This window comes from Sarcophilus harrisii, chromosome 1 (assembly GCF_902635505.1).
Source record: "Sarcophilus harrisii chromosome 1, mSarHar1.11, whole genome shotgun sequence".
Classification (NCBI taxonomy): domain Eukaryota; kingdom Metazoa; phylum Chordata; class Mammalia; order Dasyuromorphia; family Dasyuridae; genus Sarcophilus; species Sarcophilus harrisii.
Window position 1 is genome coordinate 303,444,779 of NC_045426.1, and position 15,388 is coordinate 303,460,166.

At 38.1% G+C, this 15,388-nt stretch overlaps 1 protein-coding gene across 1 annotated transcript in view; it reads left to right on the forward strand.

Annotated features, from left to right (window-relative positions):
• Positions 1 to 3,096: 3,096 nt before the first annotated feature.
• Positions 3,097 to 15,388, forward strand: part of LITAF (lipopolysaccharide induced TNF factor) — a 45,100-nt gene continuing 32,808 nt past the window's right edge. The window contains exon 1 of the mRNA XM_003761693.4: positions 3,097 to 3,181. The gene's annotated coding sequence lies outside the window, so the exon portion shown is untranslated. The remainder of the gene's footprint in view (positions 3,182 to 15,388) is intronic.

Sequence of the window (15,388 nt, forward strand, 5' to 3'; positions counted from 1 at the left end):
TGGGAATTCTATGTAATGATTCATAGTCATCTCCCAGAGTTCTTTCGCTGGGTATAGCTGGTTCAATTCATTACTGCTCTATTGGAACTGATTTGTTTTATCTCATTGTTGAAGAGGGCAACATCCATCAGAATTGATCATCATATAGTATTGTTGTTGAAGTATATAATGATCTCCTGGTCCTGCTCATTTCACTCAGCATCAGTTCGCATAAGTCTCTCCAGGCCTTTCTGAAATCATCCTGTTGGTCATTTCTTACAGGACAATAATATTCCATAATATTTATATATCAGAATTTATTCAGCCATTCTCCAACTGATGGGCATCCACTCAGTTTCCAGTTTCTGGACACTACAAAGAGGGCTGCCATATTCTTGCACATACAGGTCCCTTTCTCTTCTTTAGTATCTCTTTGGGGTATAAGCCCAGTAGTAATTCAAAGGGTATGCACAGTTTGATGACTTTTTGAGCATAGTTCCAAATCGTTCGGGAAATTTTTTTTAAAGGAAGGAAGAATTAAGAAAGGAAGGGAGAAGACAAAGAAATAGAAGGAAGAGAAAGAAAGAAAATTAAGAAAGGAAGGAAATAAAGAAATTTTAAAAGGAAGGAAGATTGTAGGTTTAAAGGTGTTCTAACAAATAATTTTAAGGTCCTACTAGTAATTTGACTGCATTGGTTTTATTTGTATAAAACCTTTTTAATTTAATATAATCAAAATGATCTATGTTGTGTTTAATAATGAGCTCCAGTTCTTCTTTGGTCACAAATTCCTTCCTTTTTCCCTGATCTGAGATATAAGCTATCCTATGTTCTTCTAATTTGCTTATAATATTACTCTTTATTTCTAAATGATGAACTCATTTCTACCTTATCTTGGTATGTGGTATTAGGTGTGGGTCAATGCCTAGTTTCTGCCATATTCTACTAGTAACTTTTAACATTTGAAAAATAAAAACAAAAAAACACTGGAGTTAAATGTCTATTGTGGTCTACATATCAGGGAAAAGGAAACAAGAAATACTGGAAGAAAAATCTTTTTTTTTTTTTTAAAGACACATGGAAAAATTGATGTGATATATTTTCATGTTTAAAAAATCAAACTGGTTTGGCTTTTGCTTTACTATTTCAATTTCTTTCCTATTCAGAAATCAAACTCATTTGGCTTTTGCTTTTTTATTTCAGTTTCTTTCCTATTTCTACCTCCAAGTTCGCACTTTTTGGGTATAGCTTAATGATATGCTGTCCTTTTTTCTGCCTATGAGCCCTTCACTTGAAAGGTGGCAGTGAACCAGGAATTATGAAGGAAGCACATGGTGTGGCTCTAAGTGATAAGATGTTGCTAAAATACTGCAGTTAGTGAAAGGTTACATAGGCTAAGGCCAGTGGCATCAAGATATAATGTATGGAAAGCCAGGCTTTGAATAAAAAAGTCCTGGACTTTTTCTGCCTCTGACAAATGCCTCTTTGTGATCACTAGCAAATTATTTGATCTCAGTGCTCTAGGTATAGACAACTTTCTAACTATGAATTCTAGAGAGTACAAATCTGGACTGGTAGAGGGAGTTTTTTCACTTAAAGTATCTTGTATCAATGAAATTAAAGATTCAATACCTATCCATATAAGCATATATATTTTGGCCAGACATTCCCTATATTGATGAAATCACAAATCCAATGTTTATTCATATATGCACATGCACACATCTTTTAAGTCATCAGAGGAAAGCCTCCAGCACTATTGGGTAGCTCCTTTAGGGAGGAGTTATGGAAAGAAATGAAGAAGCATAACAGGATAAAAAGTACTAGATGTGTTTCAATCCACTCTGATGAGATCGTAGATTTATTGATGAACTGTTCACAAACTCTGCCAGACTCTGATATACAGCCCTTTCTAAAGCTTTTAGTTTTGCTGTACTGAATTGAATCATTATTGGGATTTTGGTGGAAGAAGTGATTAGACTGGGAGTCAAGAGTCAGGAGGACCTGAGTTCAAACTCAGCCTCAGACATTTACTAGCTGTGTAACTGGAGGCCAGTCACTTAACTCTGTTTGTCTTAGTTTCTTCATTTGTAGAATGAGCCAAAGAAGAAAAAGGCAAACTCCTCTGGTACCTTTGCAGCGAAAATCCCAAATGGGGTCAGGAAGACTTGGACAGGACTAAAAAACGTCATTCTAGAAAGGGCAAAGAGTACTGAAAAGAGACTGTGTATAATCAGTTCAGTGAATTCCCTAGGAAGGGACATGGTCATTGGCGCCTCTGAAAGAAGGAACAGCGAGAAATTGGTTTCTGTGGAAAGACCACACCAGAGCCTTTGAGAAGAGAGAAGTAATGGGATGCGGATGGAAATCTGGGAAAGGTGGACAGAGGATGAGATTACTGGGGAAGGCTCAATGAAGGCAAAACTGGATCAAAAAGGGGGAAAATTTGAGGGAGAGAAAAGAGCAGTGAGATATTTAATGTAAAGACTCTTAAATGGGAAATAAGTGACCCAGAGTTCTAACTAAAAATCTTTGTGAGTCTAGGAAAGTGACTAACTAATTCTCTTTGGGTTTCAATACCCTCCTCTGTAAAATGAGGAAATTGAGACCAAATCAAGGGTTCTCAACCTAGAATCCACGGACTTAAAGGGTAGCGTGTGGATAGATTTTTAAAGGACCGTGAACTTGGCCAAAAAAAATTACATCTTTATTTTCACTCACCTTTGGATTCTTTTATAATCCTTTGGGTTTTATACGTTCGTGATTCTGAGAAAGGCTTTGCCAGACTGAAAAGTGGGCCATGACCTAAAAAAGGTTAAGAGCTCCTGAACGAGACGATTTCTGAGTTTTCTTCCAACTTTGAGAGATATGAATAAGAGGATGGGAAAAGCGTAAGGGCTCTGTAGGGAACTGGATGGGGGGCAGTGGGGAGAGACAGAGGGAAGCCAGGGCTTGTGAGTAGGGTTAGGGAGCCTTCAGCCATAAGAGGAAGGGGCTGGGCAGGGAAGGGAAAGGGGAGGAGAGCGAGACTAGGCGGGACGGGACAGGACGGGACTGCATTGCTGCTCTCTAGGAGCCGGGCCAGGAGGCGGGGAGAAGCCGGAAGCCTCCCTAAATGCGCTGCCCGCCCCGGTCAGCTCAGACCCGCCCCCTCGCCTGCCCCGGCTAGCTCAGACCTCCCGGCTCGGCTCGACAGGCGGTGGTAAGTGTGGGGCTCCTTGAACCGAGATCCCGGGAGATGGGGTGGGGGGTAAGGAGACCGGGAACTTGTCTTGGTCGGTTCCGAGGCTCGAGATGGGGATTCCGAGAGGGGCAGAGAATGTGAGTGGCCACCTTCAGGCTGGTCCTGGACTGGAGCCGGAACCGTGAGGAGGGGGCGGACTCCCGCGGGACTCAGGCTGGGCCGGGGCCCCACCGCCGCCTTTCTTTTCTCGGCAACTCCCTGGTTGTCTTTTCCGGGATCTGATTACTGGGAGTTGACTCTATTGGGGTCGCGTTTCCTTTTTCTTTTTTCTTTCTTTCTTTTCTTTTCTTTTTTAAAGATTTGGGAGATTGTTTCTCCGTCCCTAATGTTTTGATTTTAGAAGTGCTTAAGACCAAGGGCTGTAAGTCCTTGATGGACAGAATTTGAGACGAGTCCTGACTCCCATATTAGCTCAGTTGGCAGGTACCTTCCCTCCTCCCAGGGCTATCCTTCTGGGTCAGTTAAAGAGGAGAAAATCCAAACCACACTTCCTCCCGGACTTTAGGTGATCGGGGCGACCTGCCCCGGGGCAGCTTCAGCTACTTCGGGACTTCGTCAGTACCTTAGGCTTTTTGATTGTGCTGCCCAAAGAGGAAGTTTGGGCAAGCTTAAATGCCAACAGGTTGGTGCCGCATGGGACCACCTGGTTTTGGATCTGTTAGAAAACAGCCAAAGGGTATCTAGAAGGACTGACTCCTCCAGACTTGTGCGATTCAGTTTGGGGAAGGAGAGGAAAGAATCTAGCAACTTTGAACTGATCAGGATGAGAAAGTCACTGAGGGAACTGCTAGTTATTGGCTTCGGAATTAGAGTTGGAGTTGAGGTCTAGCAGATGACCAGTAGTCGGGGCAGAGTGAATGTTGTGGACCAGACTGGTAGTGGCGTTGCTGCTTTATAGAGTAATTGGGACAGACTTTGCAAAAGCAAGTAAAGTCACTGGTCCAGTTTAGGATAACTGAAGGGAGTTTCTATTTTTATTTCCCAGGGTTAGTCCAGTGATTTGAGTGAGGTTGGAAATTAGAGGCAGAGCCAGAAGAAAAACTCAAACTATGCATTTAAAGTCAGAAAAGGAAAACAACAACAACAACAACAACAAAACCCTGTTGTGGCAGCCTACAGATCCCAAAGAAGGACGCATAGTTCTGTTAGGAAACACTCTAAAAACTTTTAAGCAAGCAATTGCCACATTGCTCTTCATTTTTGATGAGAAATAAAAACCGATTTTCACTGTTATTCTACATCATTTACCTGTGATGAACACATTATTATCTCCCTTCATTTGAACTTCAAATTAGGAAGACCTGAGTTCAAATATAACCTCAGATACTCCCTGTGTTCTCCTGGGCAAGTTGCTTAACCATTCTCTGCTTCAGTTTCCTCATCTGTAAAATGGGGCTAATATTAGCACCTACCTCTCAGGATTTTTATAAGAATCAAATGAAATATTTGTGAAATGCTTTGCAAACCTTAAGGCTATATAAAATGATTATTGTAACTATTACTATAGTTCTTAGCACTTGAAGTGAGAAATTGTAAATATTCATTCCTGAAATAAAAGCATACTGAAGATCTGCTGACTATACATTCACCTTAGTTACTGACTTCTTTCAGCTCCTTTACAGGTTCCCTATTTCTACATCTAGACTAAAATATTAATTTGTTCTGTTATGATCTAGAGCAAATGGGATGCCCCTGTTTTCAAACATGTGTAATCCTGAATAAATCACTTAACCTCTCTGCCCTGGGTGTATCATCAAATAAGTTTTCTCAGCAAGAAATTCTGTACATTTCCAAAACCCTGGATCCAGTCCTTTTACTTTTATAAAGAAACAGAAAGAAAGCAAGTATTTAATTTTTAGGCAAGGTAACTAGGGTTAAATGACTTGCTTGAAGGTCACACAGCTAGTAAGTGTTAAATGACCAAGGTCTCCTTTGAACTCAGATCCTCCTGAGTCTTGTTTCAGTGTTCTATCCACTGCACTCCAAAGCAAATATTTATTAAAAGCCTATTAGGTGCTAGGCACTGTTCTAAACACTTTTCAAATATCTCATTACAACATAATGATTTCTTTTAGACCTGGGATTTCAACTCTACTGTCTAAGAACTTAAAAATTTTTGATAACAGTTTTCAGTATAATTGATTTCTTTTCTACTCCTGTGTATTTCATTGTATGTGTTTAAATACATTCTAAAAAAGACTCCATCCTTTGACTAAACCAGGTGGCCAAAGGTGTCCATGATATACACAAAAAAGTTTAATAGCGTGTCTGGTCAAGTGAACTTTATAAGAATTAGACATAGGGAAACTTGCCCAAAAGGGATCCAGATTCACAGTAAAGATAATTGTGTAAATATGTGGGTTTTAGGGGCAGCTAGGTGGTGAAGTGGAGAGAGCACCAGTCCTAAAGTCAGGAGGACCATGTGATCTTGAATACTTAACACTTTTTAGCTATGTGACCCTGGGCAAGTCACTTAACCCCAATTGCCTCAGCTAAAAAAAAAAATGTGGGTTTTAGTCTTAGTTTAAAACTATAACGATTACTCATTAAGCCTGTGCTAAAGCTGGTTTTCCTTTAGGTTATAGATTATTTATACCTTGCCATTGCATTTTTAAAAAATGGTTTAAGTTCATTTATCTTTTAAAATTATTATTGGAAAATTCAAGGTTCCTTGAAATCATTTAGACCTTCTAAAGTTGGTGGTTTCTTTGCAAAAATGTTGCCAGGAAGATTCAGCTGCTAACTTTCAAAAGTAGATAGATTGCATTCAGGGCAGTTGAGTTTATGTTCTTTCACTTGTAATTTGAAACTAAAGTTTTTCCTGAATTATATCAACTCTAAAAATCCCCTGAGACACGTTACTGAAAAGTAATGGCTTGCTTTAGATTGTGGTAAGACTACTTCATCTTTCAGAGTCCCCGCCTCCTACTGCCTACCCCCAATCCTCCTCATCTCTTGCCAAGTTGCTTTTCTGGAGAGTTGGCAGTTTTAAATTATTCTTTCCTAGGCGTGCATAATTAGTAAAACACTTATTCCATTGGAATGGAAAATGACAACATAAAATACAATTAATAGTTTTAATACAAACATTTAAGATAAATATTAAGTTTTCATTTTATCATATAGCTTCAGTTTTGCAATTGTTGGGCAAGTCGCTAAATTATTGTGGGACTCAGTTTCCTTATCTGTGAAATGAAGGAAGTCATAAACTTAAACATAAATTTATATAACTTCTGTGTGCCAGACGCTGTGTCAAGCTTTGGCACAGGCTATTCTTATTTTACAGTTGAGGAAACTGAGGCAAATAGAAATTGAGTGACTTGGCAACTGAAATCACTTTGAGGTAAGGTCTTCTTGGCTCCAGGACTAATGCAAGTATGTTGGCCACTTTATCACCAGCTGTCTCCAGAGGATATATGGGATTTAAAGTTGGTAGTTGAAAGACTATGTATGTGTGGCAGCTCAGGTTGGAAATTGAAATGTAGCATGACATATTGAAGGGGGAGAGGGGGCAGTGTTCAGGGACCGGATATAAATCCTATCTCTTTGCCTTGTACTGATTGATAAAAAAAATTCCTCACTATGAAACCTTTGCGAGAGATGACATGGGATTTGATGCACTGGTAGAGAGTCTGTCTACCCATTTCCCCTCATGTTCTTGCCGTCTCCTCTTCTTGGTGTCAGAGAAGTCTTAAATTTCCCAAAGCTGAGTTCTTGGACACCCCTAGAAGCAATAGAATCAAGCCAACAATAGAATCAATCGTCAATGAACAGCCTTGAGACATTGCCAAGTCACCTTGAGACCCTGAGTATTCTCCAATTTCCTATTTGGAGGATCTAGGATATGGATTATAAGAGGTCAGAAGGTACCTAGGAAAAGAGGATTGGGAGGATGTGTGGATGTGTGTGTGTGTGTGTGTGTGTGTGTGTGTGTGCGCGCGCATGCGCTGAGGCAATTGGGGTTAAGTGACTTGCCCAGGGTCACACAGCCAGGAAATATCTAAGGTCAGATTTGAACTCAGGTCCTCCTGACTAAAGGGCTGGTGCTCTCTGACTTGGTAGTCAGAAATCCTAGTTTTCATAATCATATCAAGGTTGTATGGGTGCTGCCAATATAATAAATAGCAGGGATAGGATTACAGAATGTTTGAAATGTCATCTCAGGTGTACAGACAAAATTATAGGTCTGGTAGTTGAACCTGTAGGGGACTGAAGAGAAAGAAACAAGAATTTCATGCCCAGAAATTTCTTTCCAAGTGGTCGCTTATCTCTTGTTTAAAGGCCTATGAAGGGGAGCCAATTACTTTGTTTTTCTAATTTGCTTCTATCTTGAACCCGTTTTGCCTTTGCTCGTATAGCATATTAAGTGTTGGTCTATGCCTAGTTTTTGCCATACTGAGCCAATTTGGATAGGAGTCCATAAAGATTTATTAAGCACTGACAATGTATCAGTCTCTATGTTCAATTATGGTAATGAGAGACAAGCAGAAAGATAGTTCCTACTCTCCAAGAGTACATATTCTAATGGAGGGAGGTATCATGTAAGAAGAATCTCAAAAGGATGGGGGGAGAAACATACTCTCATGTTAGAGTTTGGATCTCCAGGAAAGTGGTCTAGAGGAATATAGTTATGGATGGTCAAATGAATTTTCTCTTTCTACATGATAGCCTTTCATATACTTGATGATGGCCAAACCCAGCTTTTCAGATCGATCACTTCACAAACTACTTGACAACCAAACCAATGTCTTTTTTGTCTCCATATATTTGTATGAACCATCTCCCATGCCTGGACAATCTCCCTCCTCACTTATAGTTTTTGGAATAAAACTCAGGATAAAATTTATGGCTCCTTTCCTTGTCATCCTGATTTTAATATTCTTTTCCAAGAAAAACTATTTTGTATCCTGCAATTTTGCTAAAGTTGGTGTTTCTAATAGGTTTTTTTAGTTGATTCTCTAAGATTCTCTATACTATCATCATTTGCAAAGAGTGATAGTTTTGTTTCCTCATCTACCCTTCATTAGATATTTCTTGACCACCTATTGTGTAAATTGTACTCCCCTTCTTTTTTTAAATTAAATTTTTGTTAGTTTTTATTTATTTTTTTATTATAGCTTTTTATTTTCAAGATATATGCATGGGTAATTTTTCAGCACTGACAGTTACAAAACCTTTTGTTCCAATTTTTCCCCTCCTTCCCCCCACTCTTTCCCCCAGATGGCAGGTAGACCAATACATGTTAAATATGTTAAAATATATGTTAAATACAATATATGTATACATGGCCATACAGTTATTTTTCTGCACAAGAAGAATCGGACTTTGAGATAGTTGTACTCCCCTTCTTAGAAAAGAAAGACATAAAAGACATTTATTCCTGCCCTTGGGGAAGATATAGTTTAAAAAGAGTAAAAGACAGAGAGTTCTATAATAGTTCAAATTAAATGGAATGTTGAGAACAAAAATTAAGGGAATATTTTCCTTGGGTCAGGTCTGTCAAGTAAGAGTTCTTGGAGAAGATGGATAACTCTTATTCTGGACGATGAAACACTTTTGGAAGTTTTTTTGAACTCTAAGGGAACAGAATCAAGATGATAGAGTGAGAAGAGGCATTTTTGCCTAGCTCACCCAGCACGCTTCCTCCTCAACAACCCAGGAGATGCACCACACCAAATTCTGATATAGAAAACCAAGAAAAAGTCACAGGGAAAATGTTTTGACAAAGAAGAGAGCAGCATTAGCAAAAATTAGAAATATGCAAAATTATGAAACTTGACAGTCATGAGACCAATCTGGTTGAAATGGAGGAGCAAAGTATGGTTTCCTTTTAAGTTTATTTTCAGTAATTCAAAGTGCTTCTTTATTTTTTTCTTATCCTTTTCCTTTTATATTAAAATTAGTACAGATCAGTGTGTCTTCGCGTATAGTATTTAGAGCTTTGGGGCATAGCTGCTTAGGAGTTGGAGATTTGCTTCATTTAAGTCTAAGAAAATAGAATATATCTTATAGTCACAGAGGTGATTTATATACTTAGCCCAGAAATTACAACCAGAGACATCATACTGTAATTTTTGTGTAAATCAAATAGCAAAAATGGAAGAGGTGGCTCTCTGTTAGTGGTAAGTCATCTTCCTGACTTTGAAATGTTCTACTTAGTTATTTGGAGATGTTTGGAAAAGAGACCATTCAGTACAGTAGTTTGTGCATTAGAGATAATAAATAATTTGAAACTGGATAGTGAAGTGGGCTAGTGCATGGAGAAAATAGGTTTGGATCAGAAAGACTTGAGTGCAAATGTAATCTAGCCCACTTACTAGGCTGTGTAACCCTGGGCAAGCCACTAAACCTTTTTCAGCTTCAATTTCTTCATTTCTAAGATGAGAATCCTTCCACCTCTAAATCTTATGAATTGAATTGAGACTATCCAGTTTTGATTTTGTTGGATGGTTTCTACTTTGTATTCTGTCTTCTCATATGCTGAGGTTTAACATGTACATATTTTTAGTTTTGGGTTTTTTTTTTTTTTGGAAAAGTAATTTTGATTAAATGAGTCTTTGGCTGAAGATTGTTTAAATGGGATGATTTAGAGTCCATAGGAATTACTTCCATGGATAGAGAGGGAAGGAAATAAGAAAAGTATTTATGAACTGGGCATTGGGAGAAATTTTATGACAATTTCCAGTTTTAGTGTCTGGCAGTTGAAGAGTTAACTGCCTAAACATTATAAATGTAATATCAGATTTATAGGATACCTTTTTTTTTTTTTGAGTCTATTTATATTAGTACATCTTTAAGGAAAGTTTTACATATGTTTTTTCTCAAATAGAATAATTGTAGGAATATTTTTTTATTCCTTTTGCTTTAGAGACTACAATCTATTTTTTTTTTCTCCAAAGCTCCAAAAATCCCAAAGAACTTGTAATCTAATTGCTATTAGGTCCAGTATTTTAGCTATGAATTCAGCCATTTGGCATATACCCCTTGGTGTCAAGCATTACAGATGCAGAATGAACAGTACTAAGAATTGGAAAGACAGGAGGAGGAAAGCTTGTTAAACCTATCATTTGGAAAATTTAATGGTTTTTGTTGTTCCTGAGTTGCTGTTTGCCACCAAATGCCATCTTTTTTAGCACATTTCCCCTAGCCATACAATATGACCATAAATTATAGAGCATTGCTTGGATAATTTAAAGGAACCACAATCTGTGAAGACTAAAAATTGTGGGTGATTTGTTCCTGTTAACTTTTAATTAAGACTCATAATGAGAGTAACAAACAAATGGACTTTTAGAATCCCATTTATTAGAGACTTTATGAATATGTCCACTTGCAATTAATGAACCCATTTGTTGGGCACTACTACATTCTTGGCCCTGTTCTGGGATCTTAGGATTCAAAGAAAAAAAAAATCAAACAGTTTTTGCCTTCATTGAGCTTGCATGCACACACCTACACATATAATCTTCTTTCTGTGTGTATATGTCTCCTTATCTCATGAGCAGTATTCACATGTGAGTGATTTTGTACGTACATATTTTTTACACACACATGTATATAGCATATGTGCTCATTCAATGATCTTGACTCAAGAAATAAAAAAGTTAGTGTGGATAGCGAAGACACCTCAAGTCAGAAAAGCCTGTTTGAGTCTTGTTTTTCAACTCATGGGATTTGTTTGTGTCTGCTAGCTGTTGCAGTGGATAAGAGTCCTGGATATGGAATCTAGAAGTCCTCAATTTAAAACCAGCTTCAGACACTAGATATGATGTTAGGCAAGTCAGTTAACCTCCCTCATCTGTAAAACGGGGTAGTAATAGCACCTATTTTCAAAGTTGAGATGATCAAATGAGATAATAATTATAAAAAGCTTTGCAAACCTTAAAAGTGGTAAGTGTTTGTTAAATTATTTCAATCACATTTAACTCTTTGTGACTCTATTTGGTTTTTTGTTTTGTTTTGTTTTGTTTTTTGGCAAAAATACTGGAGTGGTTTGCCATTTCCTTCTCCAGTTCATTTTACAGATAAGGAAACTGAGGCAAACAGGGTGAAGTGACTTATGGTCACACAGCTAGTAAGTGTCTGAGGCTGGATTTGAGTTTATGAAGATGTCTTCCTGATTCCAAGCCCAGTGCTATATCTGTGCAGTTGTCCCATGTAAATGCGCATTTTTCCTGTTGTTATTGTTTGTCCTTGATTCTGAAGAGGACCATGACTTCAGGGAGGGGATGCCAGGACATGCAAGTGAGTTGGATTTAAGTGAGGGAAGGCTGGGCAAGGGCCCCTGCCTCACTTTCCCCTCCAGAGTCTTCTGGGTCCAGTAGTCAGATACAGATCAGGATGATTGACCCTGGATGCAATAGGAGACCTTGGCCTTTTTAAACTGAGGTCTTCTACAGTTCTCTATTTGACTGAGGTTGTACCCATTCAGTGATTAAGGTTTGAGGCAAAGAATCTCTTTCACCTAGTCCAAAAAAAAAAAAAAAATCTAAATAAATAGTAAATGAATATAATGAGGGAAGACCCTCAGTGTTTCTGGCCGGAGCAGTAATGACTGCTTTGTACATTTAACCTGCATCAATCTGGGTCCAAACAACGACCAAATGGGGCTTGCCCTATTAGTGACCAATTAGAATCTGATTGGTTTTTGCTTTAAGGCCTGTCCCTCAAGAAAGAAATCTAGCCAGTAAACCTCAAGATATCTTGGGAGGAGAGTTCCGAGTTGCTGTTGTTATTTATGACATTGGGGGAAAAAATAATTTAGCTTTGGATACTGCTCATGTGGCATCACAGGATAGGAGCACCATGCCATCATGGACTTGCCTATGCTAATCTTCATCTGAAGTTCCCATACAACCAGTTAGAATTCAACCCAGGTATCTGAGGAATAATAGGAACCCTTATTGGGGGGCAGCCTGGCGGCATGAAGACCTGAATTAGAATGTAACCTCAGATCATTAAGTCATCCCTAAGTTTGTTTGCCTCAGTTCCTCATTTGTATCAAACGAGCTAGAGAAGGAAATGACAAACCACTCCTGTATCTTTGCTAAGAAAACTCCAAATGGAGTCATGAAGAATTAGACATGATTGAAATAACAGAACAGCAGCAAAGGGACTCCTGGTTGTTGTGGAGCCGAGTTGTTATAGTCCTCTTGGAAGTCCTCAGGAACCAAACTGATCTGTTTTTTTTTTTTTTTTTTAACTTTCATATATTTTAAATAAATTAATGGCTTTTTATTTTTCAAAATATATGTTTTCATATATTTTCACCATTTCACCCTTGCAACATTTCCCTTTTCAACATTCACAGTTTTCAGTTTTTCAACATTCACCCTTGCAAAACTTTGTGTTCCAAATATTTCTTATTCTCTTTTCTTCTTTCCCCTTACTCAGACAAGTAATCCAATATAGGCTAAACATGTACAATTCCTCTAAACATTTCTACATTTATCATGCACAAGAAAAAGCAGATCAAAATGGAAAAAAATGAGAAAGAAAAACACAAGCAAACAAACAGTAACAAAAAAGATGAAAATATATTATGATCCACATTCCATTTCTATAGTCCTCTTGACAAGGGGAGCCCCCAAACTCTCTCTCACTCTTTCTCTCTAACTTTGGGGGGAAAGCTTGGGAAACTCCCTCAGAGAAACTCTCCCCTGGGAGACCCACCTCAGGGAATCAAGATAAAGTGGTTTCATTCTGTTATCTGGGAAGGACTAGTTGAGTCCAGGACCATTCTTTCTTAGCCTGAGGTGGAGATTGAGATTTCTATCCAACTCTATTTAGTTGGAGATTAGTCCAGGGACACTCATTCAATTCCAAGATTTTCTATTCTGATTCCAGTTCAAACTGCTCCCAGCCCTCACCAAGAGCTGCCCATAAAACAACCTCCCTTCAGCTCAGTCCCTTGCAAAGGACCTAATCATGCCCAGGAACTTCCCTCTCTCTCCCTTTGGCATAGCTCTCTGCCCGCTGAAAAGAGAATGTCTTTTCAGCGTTACTCCCTCTTTATCTTTCTCACCTATTTCCCTAACAGGACCCTATTCACCTCTCTGTCAGGATTTCTCTCCTCCCAGCCCCCACCAAAAGTTGACTTCTCAGTTCTAATAAACTTCTTTTGCCTGTTTAACTTTTCGGGTTCGTCATTTACAAAGGACCTGGGCCGACCAGAAAGGGGTTCCCACAGCTCCCTGAACCTCATCACTTTCTCTTTCCATCACAAATCTATTGGAATTGCCTTGAATCACTTCATAATTGAAAAGAGCCAAGCTCATCATCACATAATCTTGTTGATGCTGTGTTCAATGTTCTCTTGGTTCTACTCATTTCACTTAGCATCACTTCTGAAATCATCCTGCTTGATTATTTTTTATAGAATAATAATATTCCATCACATTCATATACCATAACCCAACTGATGGTCATCTACTCAGTTTCCATAAACTGATCTTTTTTTTTTTTTTAAATTTTTTTATTTAATAGCCTTTTATTTACAGGATATATACATGAGTAACTTTACAGCATTAACAATTGCCAAACCTCTTGTTCCAATTTTTCACCTCTTACCTCCCACCCTCCCCTAGATGGCAGGATGACCAGTAGATGTTAAATATATTAAAATATAAATTAGATACACAATAAGTATACATGACTAAAACGTTATTTTGCTGTACAAAAGAATCAGACTCTGAAATATTGTACAATTAGCTTGAAGGAAATCAAAATGCAGGTGTGCATAAATATAGGGATTGGGAATTCAATGTAATGGTTTTAGTCATCTCCCAGAGTTCTTTTTCTGGGCATAGCTAGTTCAGTTCATTACTGCTCCATTAGAAATGATTTGTTGGTCTCGTTGCTGAGGATGGCCTGGTCCATCAGAACTGTTCATCATATAGTATTGTTGTTGAAGTATATAATGATCTCCTGGTCCTGCTCATTTCACTCAGCATCAGTTCGTGTAAGTCTCTCCAGGCCTTTCTGAAATTATCCTGTTGGTCATTTCTTACAGAACAGTAATATTCCATAATATTCATATACCACAATTTATTCAGCCATTCTCCAACTGATGGACATCCATTCAGTTTCCAGTTTTAGCCAATACAAAAGGGCTGCCACAAACATTCATGCACTTACAGGTCCCTTTCCTTCTTTATAATCTCTTTGGGATATAATCCAGTAGTAACACTGCTGGATCAAAGGGTATGCACAGTTTGATAACTTTTGAGCATAGTTCCAAACTACTTCCAAAATGGTTGGATTCGCTCACAACTCCACCAACAATGCATCAATGTCCCAGTTTTCCGCACCCCTCCAACAATCATCATTATTTTTTCCTGTCATCTTAGCCAATCTGACAGGTGTGTAGTGGTATCTTAGAGTTGTCTTAATTTGCATTCTCTGATTAATAATGACTTGGAGCATCTTTTCATATGACTAGAAATAGTTTCAATTTCTTCATCTGAGAATTGTCTGTTCATATCCTTTGACCATTTTTCAATTGAGAATGGCTTGATTTTTTATAAATTAGAGTTAATTCTCTATATATTTTGAAATGAGGCCTTTATCAGAACCTTTGACTGTAAAAATATTTTCCAGTTTATTGCTTCCTTCTAATCTTGTCTGCATTAGTTTTGTTTGTACAAAACTTTTCAGTTTGGTATAATCGAAATTTTCTATTTTGTGATCAGTAATGATCTCTAGTTCTGCTTTGGTCATAAAGACCTTCCCTTCCACAGGTCTGAGAGGTAAACTATCCTGTGTTCCTCTAATTTATTAATAATTTCATTCTTTATGCCTAGGTCATGAACCCATTTTGACCTTATCTTGGTGTACAGCGTTAAGTATGGATCAATGCCTAGTTTCTGCCATATTAGTTTCCAATTTTCCCAGCAATTTTTATCAAACAGTAAGTTCTTATCCCAAAAGCTGGGATCTTTGGGTTTGTCAAAGACTAGGTTGCTATATTTGTTGACTGCATAAACTGATCTTTTCAAATGGATTTTATTCATTTGTTAACATAGTTCTTGCCCTGCTCATGAAATAATCCTTACCAGAGCAGCATAGTTCACTCATTTGAGTGAACTTCCAGAAATAAGCTCCAATCAAAAAGTTGAGTCGTTGGAGGTGTCTGTTGTTGGATTACTCCACTGATAAAATTGAGTA